We start from the raw sequence: 20,551 nt of genomic DNA, 5'->3' as shown, positions 1-20,551 counted from the left end.
CAGTGTTGAGGTGAGTCTCTTTACTACGTCTCAAAGACACAATGATTGCACAAAAATTGTCGCAAAGTAGTCACCCACGTTTTTAGGCAATAACTCGCGTACGCAGCAAGGTAATTCTTCCACTGATGACTTGATTGAAAGCTGGCAGTCGCCACAGCGATAGTAGCACTGATTTCTGACGCCGCAAGGCGGACCCACCACCGCGAGAGTGACAGAAATTTAGGGTGGATTGGACAGATGCCGATCAATCCGTCATCGCTGATCAAACGTCAGTAATCGACCTGTTTCCGTTGCACAGATGACAATTAGACACTAATCGGAGAATTGAAATCGGTCAAATTTCAGCCGCAGAGTGAGGTCTCGGAAAAAGTTGATCGGCTCTCGTCTGGTGAACCGACATGTCTCGCATAACATTCCAAACATATCACAGACATGGTGTCCGAGTGACGGGCCGGTCCAGTACATACCCCAGACATGATGTCCGAGTGGTAAGACCGTCCGAACATACTACATACATAATTTCCGAGTGCAACATAGTCCGAGACCCCAGACATGACGTCAGAGTAGCAACGTAATTCGACATCCACAATGGCCGAGGTAAGTCAAGGTGGTTGGTAAGGGTAAGTAACGCGCAATGTCAGCACTGAGTAGTCAAAAGAGAATGGAGATATTGCTATTTGATTGATATAGGCCTACTATAGTGCGACAACGTAAGCCGTAATTGACACAGAACAAAAGGAATTCGTGTCTAAAATATTTCATTGAACGCTCTATTATTCGAAATTTCATGCTGGTGACCAATGTTCTCTCTAAACTGCGCGCGTGCGCGGCCGCGAACTGCCGACAAAGTCTGCGCGCACAGAAAATATGTTCCACGCACAATAAAAATTATCACTAAATATTTCGCAGAAAGCACTGCTGATCATCGGACCAAACTGACGACCATTTTCGATCTACATATGTGGGAAATATAGTTAAACTGCGATGAAAAACTCGAGTCCGACGCAGCGAACGTCAAAGTTTCGGAAGAAATCGAGAAATTTGGGAGTCTATAGTCAAAGTGTTGAACATTTTTAGTCAACACCACACATTACCGGAAAAATTGCGGGTAAGTCGAGAGTCCATCCGTGGCTACGCACTCTTGTCTAAGGGACCGCACAGTGAGTTGGTGAGGACGCGCAGACTCGTGATAAATTAGAGGGAGCATTGCTAGTGACGCGATATTTTGTGATACGATTGTTGATATACAATGTTCTTTCCGATTCTCTACTAGTTGCTGACAATTAACCCTGACGAGTGTCAGCCGAAAATTTCCGGGTTCATTTCAATATGAATATTTTACTCAATTCTCAATTGCATATAGATTTTGTGAAAAAATAAATAAACGAAATTCCAATGGATGAAAAGCAATTTATCAGTTATGGACGCGCGTATAAGTCATCATCAATTGACATTTTCAATATTACAGATAAGGTGCATGCATTTTTCGCATTTGAACTTAAGGTGAATTTTGGTTTTTAAAGGTTTACCGGTCAGCAACATTTGTTTTGAAGTTTTACCGGCCCGCGAGGTCAATAAGGCTGAGAACCGCTGGGATATATCTGCGGTTGCATTTTAAGTAACCTAAATGGTGTTTTAAAACACTTTGTTGAAACATGTTCTGGCCGCAGATATTCTTCGGTCCGAGTGAGACAGTGGCCGGGAATCTTTTTCGTGATACGAGGCATGTTGGCCATACATTTTCCAGAGAACCGTATAATAATGTCTCCCCGCCGCGAGGTCACAATTCAACATTCGTGAAATAATAGTCGCGCAAAATGGAGATTCAGTACAGGATTCGTCTTATGTACCAAGATCAATGTGTTGAAACAGGGACGGGCAAAATTGGATCCGGCCCGCGAAGGGATTTTGAGCGGCCCGCGGAGAGTTTCCACTCTGAAAGTGAAATTCTAATCTGAAAGTATCGACAAATTTTATGAGTCACGGACTGCATCCGAGAGCTTTCCAATCTGTGACAGATGGTCATGAAACTACTACGATAAAACATTTTCGATCATGAACATTAACAAGACATAGCTGCGTTCCAATATCACTGATGTTCGCGTGAAGTATTTATTAAGGGTTTCCACATCCGACATGCAAAGAACTTGTTGACAACTTTGATCTGTCACAGATGTCTGATTGACTTCAACAGCTATTGAAGCACATTAGGTTATTATATTCCATAAGTACTTTTTGTTCCATGTACTTTAAACTTAAAGTTTACATTAAATCCGATTTATTCCTTGTATATGTGGAGAAATACGAGATTATAACAAACATGAAAAAAGGTGTGATTTCAAGTTTTATTTCGAGGAGATTTTTTTCAAGGCTCTTTGTACCCATGCATCTACGCACCCCCGATTTTAGGACAAAAAAATCGGTAAAATTTCGCGCATTATACATGGAAGATTATGGTAATTCAAGTAGATTTTGCCTACTCGCACTACTTATCAAGTAGTTATGATATTAGACTACTTCTACTTGACAGTTTTCAGTCTTTTAGGCAAAAATAGGCGTAGAATACCTACTTACCTACTTACTTGAGAACCGCCGCTCCTACTTCTACTTAAAGTAGGGACGGTGACCACTTTGATCATTTCTGGTAATCAGCTAATTGATCAATTGTAACAGACCATGACTATAGGATATTCTCAGTATTAAGGTAATTGTCAATAATAATTGTATAGGTCGTCTGCAACTACAAAATCTATTTAAATTTAAAAATTGTAAATTGTGTAACAATGACCGTTATCGGGCGTTCGAATTTCTACTCCCTGCAGCGGAGTTGTCGGATAATCTCCCAGATTTCATTCTTTGACAGCGTCGGTGAATCCCGTAACTATTATATCAGGGGACTAAGGCTGTTCTTTCTCAAACTGTCGAATTACTCGTCACCTCCAATCCCAGCGTGTCACGAGAGTAGTATTATTATCCTTTTTATACGCCCCGCCCCTCAGGCTATTTAGAATGTAAACACTCTCATAATATAATTTGCGTCGGACTATGCCCGGTTTATGATGTCATCACAGAGGAATTAGGCGATTGCAATGTTTTGTGAATTTCAATACCTATTTTCCATGTGTATTTAGCAATATGTATTGAATACCTTTGCGATTTTGAGCGCTGCGACTCGATAATATCAATCCCTACGCTTCTGATGTATGATTTTTTGTGATAAGGACCTTGGTAACATTCAGAGTCTGCAACGATTGTTTGGATATACATTATAGCAATTCCCTCACTAAACTATAGGCGGTTATATTACTCTATTGGTCAGAGATAACTCATCCGTCCATATTTTTAAACTTGATTTTATGTATACAAGTTACGGTCTCTGCAGGCTCCACATTTTACGACTTATTTTCATTAGACGCAGGCAAGCGATTCTCAAGTTCAGAGCTACGGAAACAAATCACTCGCATGTGCACGTTTCGAAGTCGTAACAGCTTAGTAGCATATACGCGAATCCCAAGGCGAAAATAATCGAACTAACAATAGCCGCAGGCGTGCGATTCGCAGGGCATTATTTATACAAACACTTTCGATACCTGTACGCGAACCCCAGCGTCATAACGATAAGGTCTAATTAGCGCGTTCTGAAACCGTAAATTTAGTCAACATCATTGAGATAGCCCTGATTTAAAGATGATGATCGAGTGAGACGATAGCACTCACCAAGGTTATACTATCTTAACCTTAAACTACTCTCTACTTCACAAAATATAAAGTTATAAAAGTAAATAATCCAGTGATCTATTTTCAATCACTATATTTTTCATTAATCAAAACTAAGAACTGTTAGTAGACAAACCCTAGGACCGATGCAAGACGGCGTGAAACAGCGCTTTCGCTCGATTCTTGTAGTGACCACATTTCATACGATTCAGTCCTTTTCATGTCACTAGAATAAGGGTGATTAAACCGACAGTGAAACGCCGCCAGCGTCTTATAACGTAATAATGTAAGCTGCGTCGGGCGCTGCTATAATGTTAGGAGCGAATATAGTAGAAAGTACACGTCTGGACACCTGTATGCAGATGCGCATACTACCGTAGTAAAACGCATAACAGAATGCACGCAAAATTCGATATTGCTTTGTGATGATTTTGATGTTGTTCCATACCGATTGGGAAGATAGGACTCCTAATTTCCTAACTAACTACATAATCCCTAGTAACATAGTCGGACGCATAACGGAATTTACGCAAAATCGGTATTGCTCTGCGATAATTTTGACCACTATGTTTTGATAATAACTTGCTTCCGAGAAATAAATAACATTCATTATACGTTAGATGATACTTTTCCTTGATATTCTATTATGTGTATTTAGGGCTTATGCGACATCACCATGTTGGCGACAGGCCTGATTTGAACACACTAATTTCGCGAATTAAACTTATCGCTCAACACGGACACTCAATGAAGAGCGCCCCGGAGACCCACATAAATGCTCCACAATTCTTGACATATAATATACTGAGCATATAATAAGATGACAAAACCTATACTTGAGTACTCCGAAATGTACAAGTACTTTACCTTTTCACGACGTTTTTGTAAGATGAATACTAATTTTATTGAAAAATAAAAATTATGTTCTCAAGTAGGTTTTTGTCTACACGCACCAACAACTCAAGTAGTTATGACATAGGAATGATTCATTAAGTATAGCGCAAGCAGGCCAAACCTATAATTGAGTGCTCCAAAATGTACAAGTACTTCGCTATGTACTCCCTCCACGTAAAAAGTGACTAGGTTTTAGACTACTTTATCGATTTTCAATGTTGCGCAAATACCACAAACTTTGCCTGCTTTCAGAGCTGGCAACTAAATGCAAGACAGACTTTACGCAAAAGTCTCTATTCTGAAAACTTTATCAAGTTAATAGTTTAAAAACTTATACTTGAGCACTATGAAATGTACAAGTACTTTACCTTAACACGACGTTTTTTGTTAAATGAATACTAATTTTATTGAAAAAATAAAAAATAAAAAAGAGCGAAAAATTACATGTTATCCCGGAACGCAACAAGAAAATTCGTATGAATTTGTAAACTAATTATTCATGACATAATATTAATTCTACTTGTATACTTTTTCATATTTTATAACAATTTTAGTAGTACTTAAATAAAATTCGGAATATAAACTAATCGAAAAATTCGGTAACCAATTTCGCATAGGCTTGCATACAAATGAGGAAAGTTACATCAACGCGTGTTAACTAATTGTATTATGTAGCTTGTAATTCATGCAAGTTTCGAAACTTCTACACTGAGTCTTTTAAAGTAGATAGAATCGAAAAATCTAATCGAAAATATTTACGAAGTTTGGATGCGACATATTTGGTTTTTTTTTTAAATTATTCATATCCATGATTCGAAATACTTTTGACTAACTTATGTTGTCGACATAAGATAAGCGTGAAGTGTACAAATTTCGATGTTGCGCAAATACCACAAACTTTGCTTGCTTTCAGAGCCGGCAACTAAATGCAAGACAGACTTTACGCAAAAGTTGCTATTCTGAAAATTTTGTCAAGGTAATGGTTTGAAAACTTATACTTGAGCACTACGAAATGTACAAGTACTTTATCTTTACACGACGTTTTTTGTAAAATGAATACTAATTTTATTGAAAAAATAAAAAAGAGCGAAAAATTACATTTTATCCCGGAGCGCAACAAGAAAAATCGTATGAATTTGTAAACTGACATAATAATAATTCTACTTGTACACTTTTTCACATTTTATAACACTTTAAGTAGTACTTAACAGTTTCAGTTATAAATAAAATACGGAATATAAACTAATCGAAAAATTCGGTAACCAATTTCGCGTAGGCTATGCATACAAATGAGGAAAGTTACATCAACGCGTGTTAACTATCGAGTTATCGAATGATTTTTTCCTTACATCAAAACAACTAGAGTGTGTAACTACATTAAAAAACGTATCTAAATGAGCTCCAGGGCATTGTGATTATGCAGCATACCAAATTTCATCACACATTGCATGATGGAACAACTTTAAAACTAACGCAGTTCTATAGCAACTTTTGCCTAAATCTGTTTTCGCTAGCGTGTACATATACATAGTCAGCTTTAATAACAGAATTATCATGCTAATATGTGACTCCTCACCCTGAAACTTGGTACGTAGTTGTAGTACACTGGCATTTTACTTATTCTAGACATGCAAAAATAAATCATGCAGGTATTAGTATTAAGCTCTACTCAGTAAACTGCGATCTGAAATAAGTCGTAGGGATGGTACCACAAAAAATAACTATACATCGTTTTGTATGGCCACATATTGTAGTGTTGCGACATAGAGCGGGCGCATCAGTGCAAGTTTTGAAAGCTGGAAAAGATACGCTCGTATTATTTGATTCGGATATTAATCCTGTGGAATCTCAAGTTATTCGTAGTCATTGGAAGGATAATTGCATCATAGATGTGCAGGAAAAAGAGATCTTTCGATTTGTGGGTGTCGTCAATATTCAACGAAAATCCGGCCATATAATTGTGCGCGGGTCCCATTGTTGAAATTGAATTGATCAGCGTGACGTTTTACATACTGCGCTGTATCGAAAGCATCAATGCCAGTTGAATATCGTCGAATGACTGTCTATAATGTTAATGACATACAAGAGTCCTAGTTATCTAAGCTGTGGATTTGCATAGCTGCTTGTCGATATATATGGATACAAGAATGGAACTCGTGAAGCGACATCGAAACATCAAGCGATCTGGAGGATTTCAGCAAGTGAATCGATGCAATGACGCACAATGATATCATTGATATATTATGCTCTTTTTCGAAATAAATGAACTCGTACACTATGCAATGCTATTTCAATCAGACTGATTAAGTATCAGCTAAAGTATAAGACACGAAAAAAGCTCGGCACTGAATCGTTATATTATGGGAATCGATTCGACTTCTCGGAATCGTAATTAAATGAATGTATCGACAGACAACAAGTTAGTTGAAAAGTAAAACTAAGCACCAACGAAAGTAGTATAGTAGATCGGTCGTGAGGTGGGTGGGGTTCTTATGGGCGGGGTGGCACGGTGCCGAGAAACCGGGGGTGGCACGGTGACCCTTATCTCTTATGGCGGGGGTGGCACGGTGCCATTGTGTCTTATGGCGGGGGTCGCATGGTTACCTTTTCGGGTATAGGCTGCGGCGACACGGTGACGCGAAAACTCGTGGTGGCATGGTTACCTTTTCAGGTATAGGCGCGGTGACATGGTGACCTTTCAGGTAGAGATGATTTGACTAACGTTGTGGGTATAGGCTGCGGTGGCACGGTGTTGAATATGTATCAAGTTAATAGTCACGTGATTGGTTCTTAGTTAATGTGTATATCCCAAATTATTATATATGACCGATACGAGTTAATCCCAACGTTTACGGCGAGTTCGACAATCATATATCGTTATTCTTAAGGGCGCGGCTATGATTCGTACTTTCGTTTATAGACTGCGGGTGGCATGTCGTACTTTTAGCAAAAAAGGGTGTGAAATAGTTTGCTAAATCTAGGAATCACTTACTTGGTAATATTTTGGTAATTAGTTTGCCACAGAGCCGGCGTAGACGGTGATTCAAATACCAACAATATCCGCGTTCACATACTAACACTTCAAAAGGTGTGAAATAGTTTGCAAAACCCCGCGATCGCTGACAAGATAATGTCTCGGACATAACCATCTTTCGCGGCTTCGTGTTACAGGCATATCGGTCGCTCACGCGGTGAAATTTTCGTAAGCAGTTTGTCACAGAACTTGATTTCACTCGTAAGATTTAATAAGTAACGAATAACAGACCGCCAGTGTCGGTAACTTGAATAGCGACAAATTGTCACTCATTCCTACTCCAACCCTAATCCTTTGTGAAGTGTACGCTTATTCAAAAAGGTGCGAAATAATTCTAAAATCCTACGATCGCTCACAAGATAACACCTATAAGACATAACCATCTCTCGTGACTTGGTGTTACAGACATACCGACCGCTCACAAGGTAATATGTTGGTAGTTTGGTGCAGAACTGGATTTCACGAGTCTGATATAATAAGAATATTACCTATTAAGTAATAAGCACCGAATAACAGAACCGTCGCAGACGCTGACTTGAATATCCAAGATTTGATACTTTCCGTGGTCGCTATATGTTTCACGTTGACTTTAGTTGCATGATAAGAATCATGAGAATATTCAAGCAATGTGTCAATTTGTCAACTTGAAATGAAACTCACTACACAAATCAAGTTGATTCGTATTTGAATGTGTTGATCCGGTACAACTCTAATCCTTCAAGAAATCCATTTACCGCGATCTGTTGATTCGAACGTAACCTGAATATTACTGACTCCAACTTCAGCCGCGTCGAATTATTCACACATTCCACGCCGCTGTTTCACACCTATAGAATCAATACCAACTAACTAAACAAGAATCAAGAAATCGCAAGTATGCACATACAATAATTGTATTTATTTCTGAGAAATCAAACGCTTAACAAAAACACGCAACTTATCATTTGCCAACTCTAGCATTACCAAAAAATCCAGGTATTGTTGATTGAAAATCCTTGAGTCCTTATTATCAAAAAATGTTATAGTGCGGCGTCGGAATCCATTCGCGAGATGTTCTATAGGTAAATTGAGGTAATCCGAAACGAAATATTTTGACTTGCTGTAGTGTGAATTGAAATAGGATTGACAAACATGACTACCAACTTTCCCACAGTCCCATTTCGATATTATACGCACATTGATTTGAAACAAGTAATGATACATTACAACTCTATTCGCGATCCGGCTTTTCGTTTGTCAAAGCGACATTTTAACATCTTACCATACTCAAAAGAATTATTCACAACATTACCAAGTGTTAAAAATCTAGTTTTCACTTACTTGATTATATCACTGCAACTCACAAATTTGAATTAATTCATTCTGGTTGTATTCGTATGATCGGTATTTTTTTATTCAACTGTAAAGGTCGTTACTATTCTGTAAGACAAAGTATTTACTAATCGATACATATACGACTTGACATAACCTATTACATTTTGAGTATACGAGATTTGAATGTCTGAACAATAACTGAGAATTAAATGATCACAAGTGAATCCGTATATTACAGCATAAAAGATATTGGAATGTCAGCAACTCTTTACGGTCATAGTTACAACCACATAAACTAATTTACCCTGCCAACACGTCATGATCATTCCCGAAATCAACACAAACGCGGCCACTGACTTGAGTTAACCACAAAACGGCATCAAGTTTTTAATCCACTTGTAGCTGACAGATTATTCGAATACATCGATGGAGAATATTATTGAACTCGTCGATATTGTTACTTCAACAAATTATCGCTTATGCCCACTGTGAACGTTAATATCGAATGGTAAGACTTGATCGCATATTTGTTGAACACAGACATGACAAAGAACATTATCGGGATTTTATAAACGAGTCATATTAATTTTCACATCTATCAATATCAGAATGCAAGTCATCAAACTTTTTGTTAAATGTAACATAGCACTTTTGGAATCGGATTCGTTATAGTCATACAAATTGTATTAAACCCAATACCAAAACAAAAGGACTTTTAAGTTCATTGAAATCAAATCATTCGTCTTCGACTCGCACTTTATTAGATTGCACACGACAATTCGCTACGAATGAGCTGTAACCAAAGTTGAGAAATCTTTGTGTCCACAGATATAGAGGATGAATATAGTTAACACAATCACGAATCGACCTTTCAGAGTATTTCACGGATGTAATAAACTTGGTAGTGTCGCCTATCTAAAAGTATGCATGCGTTCGATTTCCGTACCGACTGTTGCGATGCTTAGGATTCGCTTACAATGACCAAGAGTGAGGATTTAACATCAATGTCGTTACTGGCGGTATTCACATCAGAGAATCGAAACATCACACGGTGTGAAAATATATCTTTGATATCAAAGCATTATCCCAAGTACATGAATAATAGTCAACTCCGTTCACACTTTCTATAGAACGTGCTAAATGTAAAATATCGCGAGGTTGCGCTCTAAGACTTTGATCATTACAAAAGTAAATTGGAATATGTTTGCTAGATGCATTCAATTCAGCTAGAAATGTCTAGTGCACAACAATCGTAATATCAAGGAAGTACTTGCTATCACTCTAATTCACTAAACGTGTTTTTTATTGTTGTTCATTTGTAGTATTGATTGAAATTGTTTTTGAACCCTAAAATAATAATTCCCGACATGAAACCAAGCCGCCGAAAGTCGTTACCATCACAACGAAACAATTTGTACGATGTTTGTCAAATGCATCCTATAGTTAGGTGTACTGGAATTATTTGTGTAACACATACACCGACAATGCAGTCGAAAATTTTTCCGTTGTCATTCGCTAAAGTAAATGCCGTCGCAATACTCGGCCACTAAAATACGTTACTTGGATGTGATTGAATCGCTGGTAGTTAACTCGATAAATCAAACCCTAAGAAATTTCACTCACTCGACGGATATGGAACAGCGTCGCTTAATCGGTCTATATCGTTTTTCTAAAGGTAAATCATATCCATCCAATAGAAAACAATTTTCACCCACTCGGAAATGAAACCAATGTGTTGGTCTCCATTCGATATTTTGTTTGGGTCAAATACTTTGCAATGAACACATTTGAGTGGTTGAGCTTTACATCATCAAGCTGTCATTTGTAAACCAAGATTTCGGTAAACTTGTAAATGTACCGTTTAACTAACCGACATTTAGTGATTGGTGAACATACCAAAGGATACACATCCACCTCGAAATACTCCGTTGATCGTAATTTCCATCATCGTAATAATCGAAGTACATTTGTGTCGAATTCGTAACAACCGACTTTTCTATGACATGATAAATTTTTGACAAGTTATACTTAGAAGGTTGGTACATATCGCAAAAAATAATATACCGTTCATATTGATACTGTTACTCCATTGATCGGTATTTTCAAACGAGTCGATTTTCAAACGAGTAAAATTTATTACTTGAGTTGTTCCGCTTACTATATTTAAATGTAAACTCACCCATCTTTCAACAACAAACAACGATAAAAAAAAGTACGCAATCAAACACAACACTTTGTACGACACTAATTATTGTTCCACACATCTCATTTCATACTAAGTGTATACGAAAGATATTCATGACACATGGAAATATTCACTCATGCTACGAACATACGCAATGATTGGTGACGCTTTCAAACTGTTTCGTTACCTCAAGAACTTTATTGTCTGAATGGTTGTTCATGTGTCTTAAGAACCAAATAGTTCAACACAGCACTAGTACCAACAGAAACATCAGAGTTGTTTACACAAAAGTTTGTATGTGCGCAGTATGCGAATACCACGTGTAAGTCCAACACAATTGCAGTATCCAGCCGAGATTAGTTAACACCAATTTATTACAACGGAGCCACGTAAACTTTCGTGAATGTACGGCATACTCACTTCTCGAGATTCTGTCAATGTCATAGCAATAAACCAGCTACTCCAACAACAGAGTACATACGTTTTCTAGTAACGACTCTCGAATCTTACACACAGATCAATCTACTTTGCTAACGAAAAGTGCTGAGTCATCACATGATTATCCTCACAACAACCAGTACATGGAGCTGTATTAAAATGTTCCTAACCCTCTGCACACCAGTGACAAATTGTTTTGTGAATCGAGTTGTTGTTCCGCGTCAAGTCTCCATGTTGAAGCGTACATTAAACAGCGCAATCCAATTAAAACCATGAATCTATTTTCATTTCCTCACAAACTGTCACATACAGAAAAATAAATTTTATTCCGCCAAAAACATACTTGTAACCAATCGCTTTCATTAAACACACAACACCATAAAAGTATTTACTTTCTACAACATAGACATTCCGATGTAGTCAAGAAATATTTTTATTAATCAAAATCATCGACTTCTGTTTACGGTGTTGGTGTGTGCATGTCATACATGTGGGGTCCGTATTAAAATGGACACGACACGACTGAATGTAAGGAGATAGAAGTCTATCGCATAGATTTACATGTGGTCTTCGCTACGGTTTCAAAAACGAATCATCTCGTTTGCATTGATCGAGACCGAACAAGTTGGTTACATGTATTCGCGGTCATGATTGTGTTTGTCATATGCGAATGATAGGGTTACTGTCAAATCTACATACAACAACCTTCTGACACTCATAATAGTGTTTCATTCTCCCCCTTCTTAATTGTAGACTCACGACAAGTATATTGTACAACTGGACAACTACGTTTAACAAGACCAACGACACTGAACACACACCTCTTACCCTAGTAACAATATCGTTTTCGTTTGGAAATATATTTTTTTTCCTAGAGTAGCAAACTATTTTCGTTTAGAAATATATTTTTCCCTTGAGTAACAAACCCTTTTTCACTTGGAAATATATTTTTTCTCTGGGTAACAAACCTTTTTCACTTGGAAATATATTTTTTCCCTGAGCAACAAACCGTTTTTCACTGAGCAACAAACCATTTTCACTTGGTGGGTCGTCGTTTACCTGAGTAAAAATATCATTTTCCTTTGGAGATCTGGCGTTTACCCATACTAACAAACCATTTTCACTTGGAAAAATACTTTTACCTAGAGTAACTAATCATTTTCTTTTGGAAATATATTTTCCCCCTGGGTAACAAATCTTTTTCGTTTGGAAAACTGTCATTTACCTGAGTACCAATACCGTTTTCACTTGGAAATCTATCTTTTCCCTAGGTAATAATACCATTTTCGTTTTGAAAACTGACACACACACCGGACAATTTGATATTTTTGTATATTGTTACAACAGACGGCGACAAAATATACACCAACAACGACTCCATACATTTTTGTAATCGCATATTCAGTTGCTCTGATGCATCCCATCAAAATAATTGGTTACTCGCATGCAATGTGCTGTTGTACATCGATATGTATGTTTCCGGAATTGGTGAATAAACGGGTTTCCGATATGTCCGTGATGTTCGGGATCGTGCTTTGGATTTTCCAGAGTCAAAATGTCTGAATAAAACACCTCCTCGACTTTGGTAACTGGTTGGTACACGGATAATGGCGTTCGGAAAGCGGATGAATTTATGTTCCCCATCGCGCTAACAACTCCGGGTTACTTTGAGTTTCCTCGGGTCTGTTTACTATATTGTGTCTTTACTGGTCAATACATGTCGCTCCAGTCAGCTGAAACCGGATCACTAATATGAGAAAGTGTGTGGGCCTGATCCGGATATTCACTCATGAACCAACGACCAATATTCAAGTAAACATGTTACAGTCCGTGTTTTGTCTCCATGGAAAATACCAATGCATACACCATCACACCAAGTACGTCACGATTGTTCACAAGTATTCGCGTAAACGAGGTGTACATACAATGTGTCGGTGTACAAACATCATGGAAAACAAATTCATGTTCTCAAGTATCATCATGCGACATTCAATGTGGGCATAGATGACACACGACATGATACAATGGACAGTGCATAATGCATACCGATATATTCTCAGTCAAATATGCGAACCATACACAACCATATACCCTGATTTTCGCTTAATATCCACAACACCAACAAATCTGTACATTTCTTTTCCCTTGACCTCGACGATAGAGTTGTCATCCCAATGTACCAATCGAGTGTATGGTTCATCAGGTGTAAAATCCAAATCAAATGTCACCAAGGTATCGTTTTTCATTTTCAATATTTCCACCGCTGCATCTTGTCTGTGTCGTAAAACCACGGTGTGGGGCCAGAGGAATCTATGGAACGTTACGCGTAGTCCCATAATTACTCGTGGATATAGTCAGGTAACGACAACGTTTTCTCAGTGGTCTGCGTGGGTGCACCGTTTCAATACGTAGCTGGATCAACTAGACCAAAAGTTTCCAACCACGTTTTATAACGACATGTAGAATTGCGAGACAGCACCCTCTTGCGGAGTGGTTAACACGAAATCAGTCTTCAACCCGCAGAGACACACCTTGGATTACATTATCTAATCGTATTCGAACTCGAGATTCACACACACACAGAGTCCCTGTTTACGATTTCAATCCGGAGTCACTGCTCACGATGTTTAGCTGGAGTCGTTATGTGGGAGTAGCAACATCCGGCATATTCATCTCCTGAAAGATTGATAGCGATGGTGATCGCCAAATACATAAAACCAGGTGAAACACTGCGGTCTCGACGAAAAAGTTAGCAGGTTATGACCAACGATACGCAGGGATTGAGCGAGTTACGCAAACCGATTATGTCGAGGTCTGGATCACGATGCAAGTCTACCTGAGAATCCAAACAATCTTGCAAAATCAAGGTGTGAACCCGTGAAAGGATTGTACTCGTGTGAGATTCAATTTTCACAAGTTTGGTGGAGGCGGTTCATACTAAGATCGTGTTACGTCCAAATATGGCTGCTGGTCTGTCCCCAAGTCATCTATGCCCACATTGAATGTACAGAGTCGTCGCATGATGATACTTGAGAACATGAATTTGTTTTCCATGATGTTTGTACACCGACACATTGTATGTACACCTCGTTTACGCGAATACTTGTGAACAATCGTGACGTACTTGGTGTGATGGTGTATGCATTGGTATTTTCCATGGAGACAAAACACGGACTGTAACATGTTTACTTGAATATTGGTCGTTGGTTCATGAGTGAATATCCGGATCAGGCCCACACACTTTCTCATATTAGTGATCCGGTTTCAGCTGACTGGAGCGACATGTATTGACCAGTAAAGACACAATATAGTAAACAGACCCGAGGAAACTCAAAGTAACCCGGAGTTGTTAGCGCGATAGGGAACATAAATTCATCCGCTTTCCGAACGCCATTATCCGTGTACCAACCAGTTACCAAAGTCGAGGAGGTGTTTTATTCAGACATTTTGACTCTGGAAAATCCAAAGCACGATCCCGAACATCACGGACATATCGGAAACCCGTTTATTCACCAATTCCGGAAACATACATATCGATGTACAACAGCACATTGCATGCGAGTAACCAATTATTTTGATGGGATGCATCAGAGCAACTGAATATGCGATTACAAAAATGTATGGAGTCGTTGTTGGTGTATATTTTGTCGCCGTCTGTTGTAACAATATACAAAAATATCAAATTGTCCGGTGTGTGTGTCAGTTTTCAAAACGAAAATGGTATTATTACCTAGGGAAAAGATAGATTTCCAAGTGAAAACGGTATTGGTACTCAGGTAAATGACAGTTTTCCAAACGAAAAAGATTTGTTACCCAGGGGGAAAATATATTTCCAAAAGAAAATGATTAGTTACTCTAGGTAAAAGTATTTTTCCAAGTGAAAATGGTTTGTTAGTATGGGTAAACGCCAGATCTCCAAAGGAAAATGATATTTTTACTCAGGTAAACGACGACCCACCAAGTGAAAATGGTTTGTTGCTCAGTGAAAAACGGTTTGTTGCTCAGGGAAAAAATATATTTCCAAGTGAAAAAGGTTTGTTACCCAGAGAAAAAATATATTTCCAAGTGAAAAAGGGTTTGTTACTCAAGGGAAAAATATATTTCTAAACGAAAATAGTTTGCTACTCTAGGAAAAAAAAATATATTTCCAAACGAAAACGATATTGTTACTAGGGTAAGAGGTGTGTGTTCAGTGTCGTTGGTCTTGTTAAACGTAGTTGTCCAGTTGTACAATATACTTGTCGTGAGTCTACAATTAAGAAGGGGGAGAATGAAACACTATTATGAGTGTCAGAAGGTTGTTGTATGTAGATTTGACAGTAACCCTATCATTCGCATATGACAAACACAATCATGACCGCGAATACATGTAACCAACTTGTTCGGTCTCGATCAATGCAAACGAGATGATTCGTTTTTGAAACCGTAGCGAAGACCACATGTAAATCTATGCGATAGACTTCTATCTCCTTACATTCAGTCGTGTCGTGTCCATTTTAATACGGACCCCACATGTATGACATGCACACACCAACACCGTAAACAGAAGTCGATGATTTTGATTAATAAAAATATTTCTTGACTACATCGGAATGTCTATGTTGTAGAAAGTAAATACTTTTATGGTGTTGTGTGTTTAATGAAAGCGATTGGTTACAAGTATGTTTTTGGCGGAATAAAATTTATTTTTCTGTATGTGACAGTTTGTGAGGAAATGAAAATAGATTCATGGTTTTAATTGGATTGCGCTGTTTAATGTACGCTTCAACATGGAGACTTGACGCGGAACAACAACTCGATTCACAAAACAATTTGTCACTGGTGTGCAGAGGGTTAGGAACATTTTAATACAGCTCCATGTACTGGTTGTTGTGAGGATAATCATGTGATGACTCAGCACTTTTCGTTAGCAAAGTAGATTGATCTGTGTGTAAGATTCGAGAGTCGTTACTAGAAAACGTATGTACTCTGTTGTTGGAGTAGCTGGTTTATTGCTATGACATTGACAGAATCTCGAGAAGTGAGTATGCCGTACATTCACGAAAGTTTACGTGGCTCCGTTGTAATAAATTGGTGTTAACTAATCTCGGCTGGATACTGCAATTGTGTTGGACTTACACGTGGTATTCGCATACTGCGCACATACAAACTTTTGTGTAAACAACTCTGATGTTTCTGTTGGTACTAGTGCTGTGTTGAACTATTTGGTTCTTAAGACACATGAACAACCATTCAGACAATAAAGTTCTTGAGGTAACGAAACAGTTTGAAAGCGTCACCAATCATTGCGTATGTTCGTAGCATGAGTGAATATTTCCATGTGTCATGAATATCTTTCGTATACACTTAGTATGAAATGAGATGTGTGGAACAATAATTAGTGTCGTACAAAGTGTTGTGTTTGATTGCGTACTTTTTTTTATCGTTGTTTGTTGTTGAAAGATGGGTGAGTTTACATTTAAATATAGTAAGCGGAACAACTCAAGTAATAAATTTTACTCGTTTGAAAATCGACTCGTTTGAAAATACCGATCAATGGAGTAACAGTATCAATATGAACGGTATATTATTTTTTGCGATATGTACCAACCTTCTAAGTATAACTTGTCAAAAATTTATCATGTCATAGAAAAGTCGGTTGTTACGAATTCGACACAAATGTACTTCGATTATTACGATGATGGAAATTACGATCAACGGAGTATTTCGAGGTGGATGTGTATCCTTTGGTATGTTCACCAATCACTAAATGTCGGTTAGTTAAACGGTACATTTACAAGTTTACCGAAATCTTGGTTTACAAATGACAGCTTGATGATGTAAAGCTCAACCACTCAAATGTGTTCATTGCAAAGTATTTGACCCAAACAAAATATCGAATGGAGACCAACACATTGGTTTCATTTCCGAGTGGGTGAAAATTGTTTTCTATTGGATGGATATGATTTACCTTTAGAAAAACGATATAGACCGATTAAGCGACGCTGTTCCATATCCGTCGAGTGAGTGAAATTTCTTAGGGTTTGATTTATCGAGTTAACTACCAGCGATTCAATCACATCCAAGTAACGTATTTTAGTGGCCGAGTATTGCGACGGCATTTACTTTAGCGAATGACAACGGAAAAATTTTCGACTGCATTGTCGGTGTATGTGTTACACAAATAATTCCAGTACACCTAACTATAGGATGCATTTGACAAACATCGTACAAATTGTTTCGTTGTGATGGTAACGACTTTCGGCGGCTTGGTTTCATGTCGGGAATTATTATTTTAGGGTTCAAAAACAATTTCAATCAATACTACAAATGAACAACAATAAAAAACACGTTTAGTGAATTAGAGTGATAGCAAGTACTTCCTTGATATTACGATTGTTGTGCACTAGACATTTCTAGCTGAATTGAATGCATCTAGCAAACATATTCCAATTTACTTTTGTAATGATCAAAGTCTTAGAGCGCAACCTCGCGATATTTTACATTTAGCACGTTCTATAGAAAGTGTGAACGGAGTTGACTATTATTCATGTACTTGGGATAATGCTTTGATATCAAAGATATATTTTCACACCGTGTGATGTTTCGATTCTCTGATGTGAATACCGCCAGTAACGACATTGATGTTAAATCCTCACTCTTGGTCATTGTAAGCGAATCCTAAGCATCGCAACAGTCGGTACGGAAATCGAACGCATGCATACTTTTAGATAGGCGACACTACCAAGTTTATTACATCCGTGAAATACTCTGAAAGGTCGATTCGTGATTGTGTTAACTATATTCATCCTCTATATCTGTGGACACAAAGATTTCTCAACTTTGGTTACAGCTCATTCGTAGCGAATTGTCGTGTGCAATCTAATAAAGTGCGAGTCGAAGACGAATGATTTGATTTCAATGAACTTAAAAGTCCTTTTGTTTTGGTATTGGGTTTAATACAATTTGTATGACTATAACGAATCCGATTCCAAAAGTGCTATGTTACATTTAACAAAAAGTTTGATGACTTGCATTCTGATATTGATAGATGTGAAAATTAATATGACTCGTTTATAAAATCCCGATAATGTTCTTTGTCATGTCTGTGTTCAACAAATATGCGATCAAGTCTTACCATTCGATATTAACGTTCACAGTGGGCATAAGCGATAATTTGTTGAAGTAACAATATCGACGAGTTCAATAATATTCTCCATCGATGTATTCGAATAATCTGTCAGCTACAAGTGGATTAAAAACTTGATGCCGTTTTGTGGTTAACTCAAGTCAGTGGCCGCGTTTGTGTTGATTTCGGGAATGATCATGACGTGTTGGCAGGGTAAATTAGTTTATGTGGTTGTAACTATGACCGTAAAGAGTTGCTGACATTCCAATATCTTTTATGCTGTAATATACGGATTCACTTGTGATCATTTAATTCTCAGTTATTGTTCAGACATTCAAATCTCGTATACTCAAAATGTAATAGGTTATGTCAAGTCGTATATGTATCGATTAGTAAATACTTTGTCTTACAGAATAGTAACGACCTTTACAGTTGAATAAAAAAATACCGATCATACGAATACAACCAGAATGAATTAATTCAAATTTGTGAGTTGCAGTGATATAATCAAGTAAGTGAAAACTAGATTTTTAACACTTGGTAATGTTGTGAATAATTCTTTTGAGTATGGTAAGATGTTAAAATGTCGCTTTGACAAACGAAAAGCCGGATCGCGAATAGAGTTGTAATGTATCATTACTTGTTTCAAATCAATGTGCGTATAATATCGAAATGGGACTGTGGGAAAGTTGGTAGTCATGTTTGTCAATCCTATTTCAATTCACACTACAGCAAGTCAAAATATTTCGTTTCGGATTACCTCAATTTACCTATAGAACATCTCGCGAATGGATTCCGACGCCGCACTATAACATTTTTTGATAATAAGGACTCAAGGATTTTCAATCAACAATACCTGGATTTTTTGGTAATGCTAGAGTTGGCAAATGATAAGTTGCGTGTTTTTGTTAAGCGTTTGATTTCTCAGAAATAAATACAATTATTGTATGTGCATACTTGCGATTTCTTGATTCTTGTTTAGTTAGTTGGTATTGATTCTATAGGTGTGAAACAGCGGCGTGGAATGTGTGAATAATTCGACGCGGCTGAAGTTGGAGTCAGTAATATTCAGGTTACGTTCGAATCAACAGATCGCGGTAAATGGATTTCTTGAAGGATTAGAGTTGTACCGGATCAACACATTCAAATACGAATCAACTTGATTTGTGTAGTGAGTTTCATTTCAAGTTGACAAATTGACACATTGCTTGAATATTCTCATGATTCTTATCATGCAACTAAAGTCAACGTGAAACATATAGCGACCACGGAAAGTATCAAATCTTGGATATTCAAGTCAGCGTCTGCGACGGTTCTGTTATTCGGTGCTTATTACTTAATAGGTAATATTCTTATTATATCAGACTCGTGAAATCCAGTTCTGCACCAAACTACCAACATATTACCTTGTGAGCGGTCGGTATGTCTGTAACACCAAGTCACGAGAGATGGTTATGTCTTATAGGTGTTATCTTGTGAGCGATCGTAGGATTTTAGAATTATTTCGCACCTTTTTGAATAAGCGTACACTTCACAAAGGATTAGGGTTGGAGTAGGAATGAGTGACAATTTGTCGCTATTCAAGTTACCGACACTGGCGGTCTGTTATTCGTTACTTATTAAATCTTACGAGTGAAATCAAGTTCTGTGACAAACTGCTTACGAAAATTTCACCGCGTGAGCGACCGATATGCCTGTAACACGAAGCCGCGAAAGATGGTTATGTCCGAGACATTATCTTGTCAGCGATCGCGGGGTTTTGCAAACTATTTCACACCTTTTGAAGTGTTAGTATGTGAACGCGGATATTGTTGGTATTTGAATCACCGTCTACGCCGGCTCTGTGGCAAACTAATTACCA

This window comes from Botryllus schlosseri, chromosome 11 (assembly GCF_051294905.1).
Source record: "Botryllus schlosseri isolate E-star chromosome 11, Bs_hap1, whole genome shotgun sequence".
Lineage (NCBI taxonomy): Eukaryota > Metazoa > Chordata > Ascidiacea > Stolidobranchia > Styelidae > Botryllus > Botryllus schlosseri.
This window is presented reverse-complemented; position numbering follows the sequence as displayed.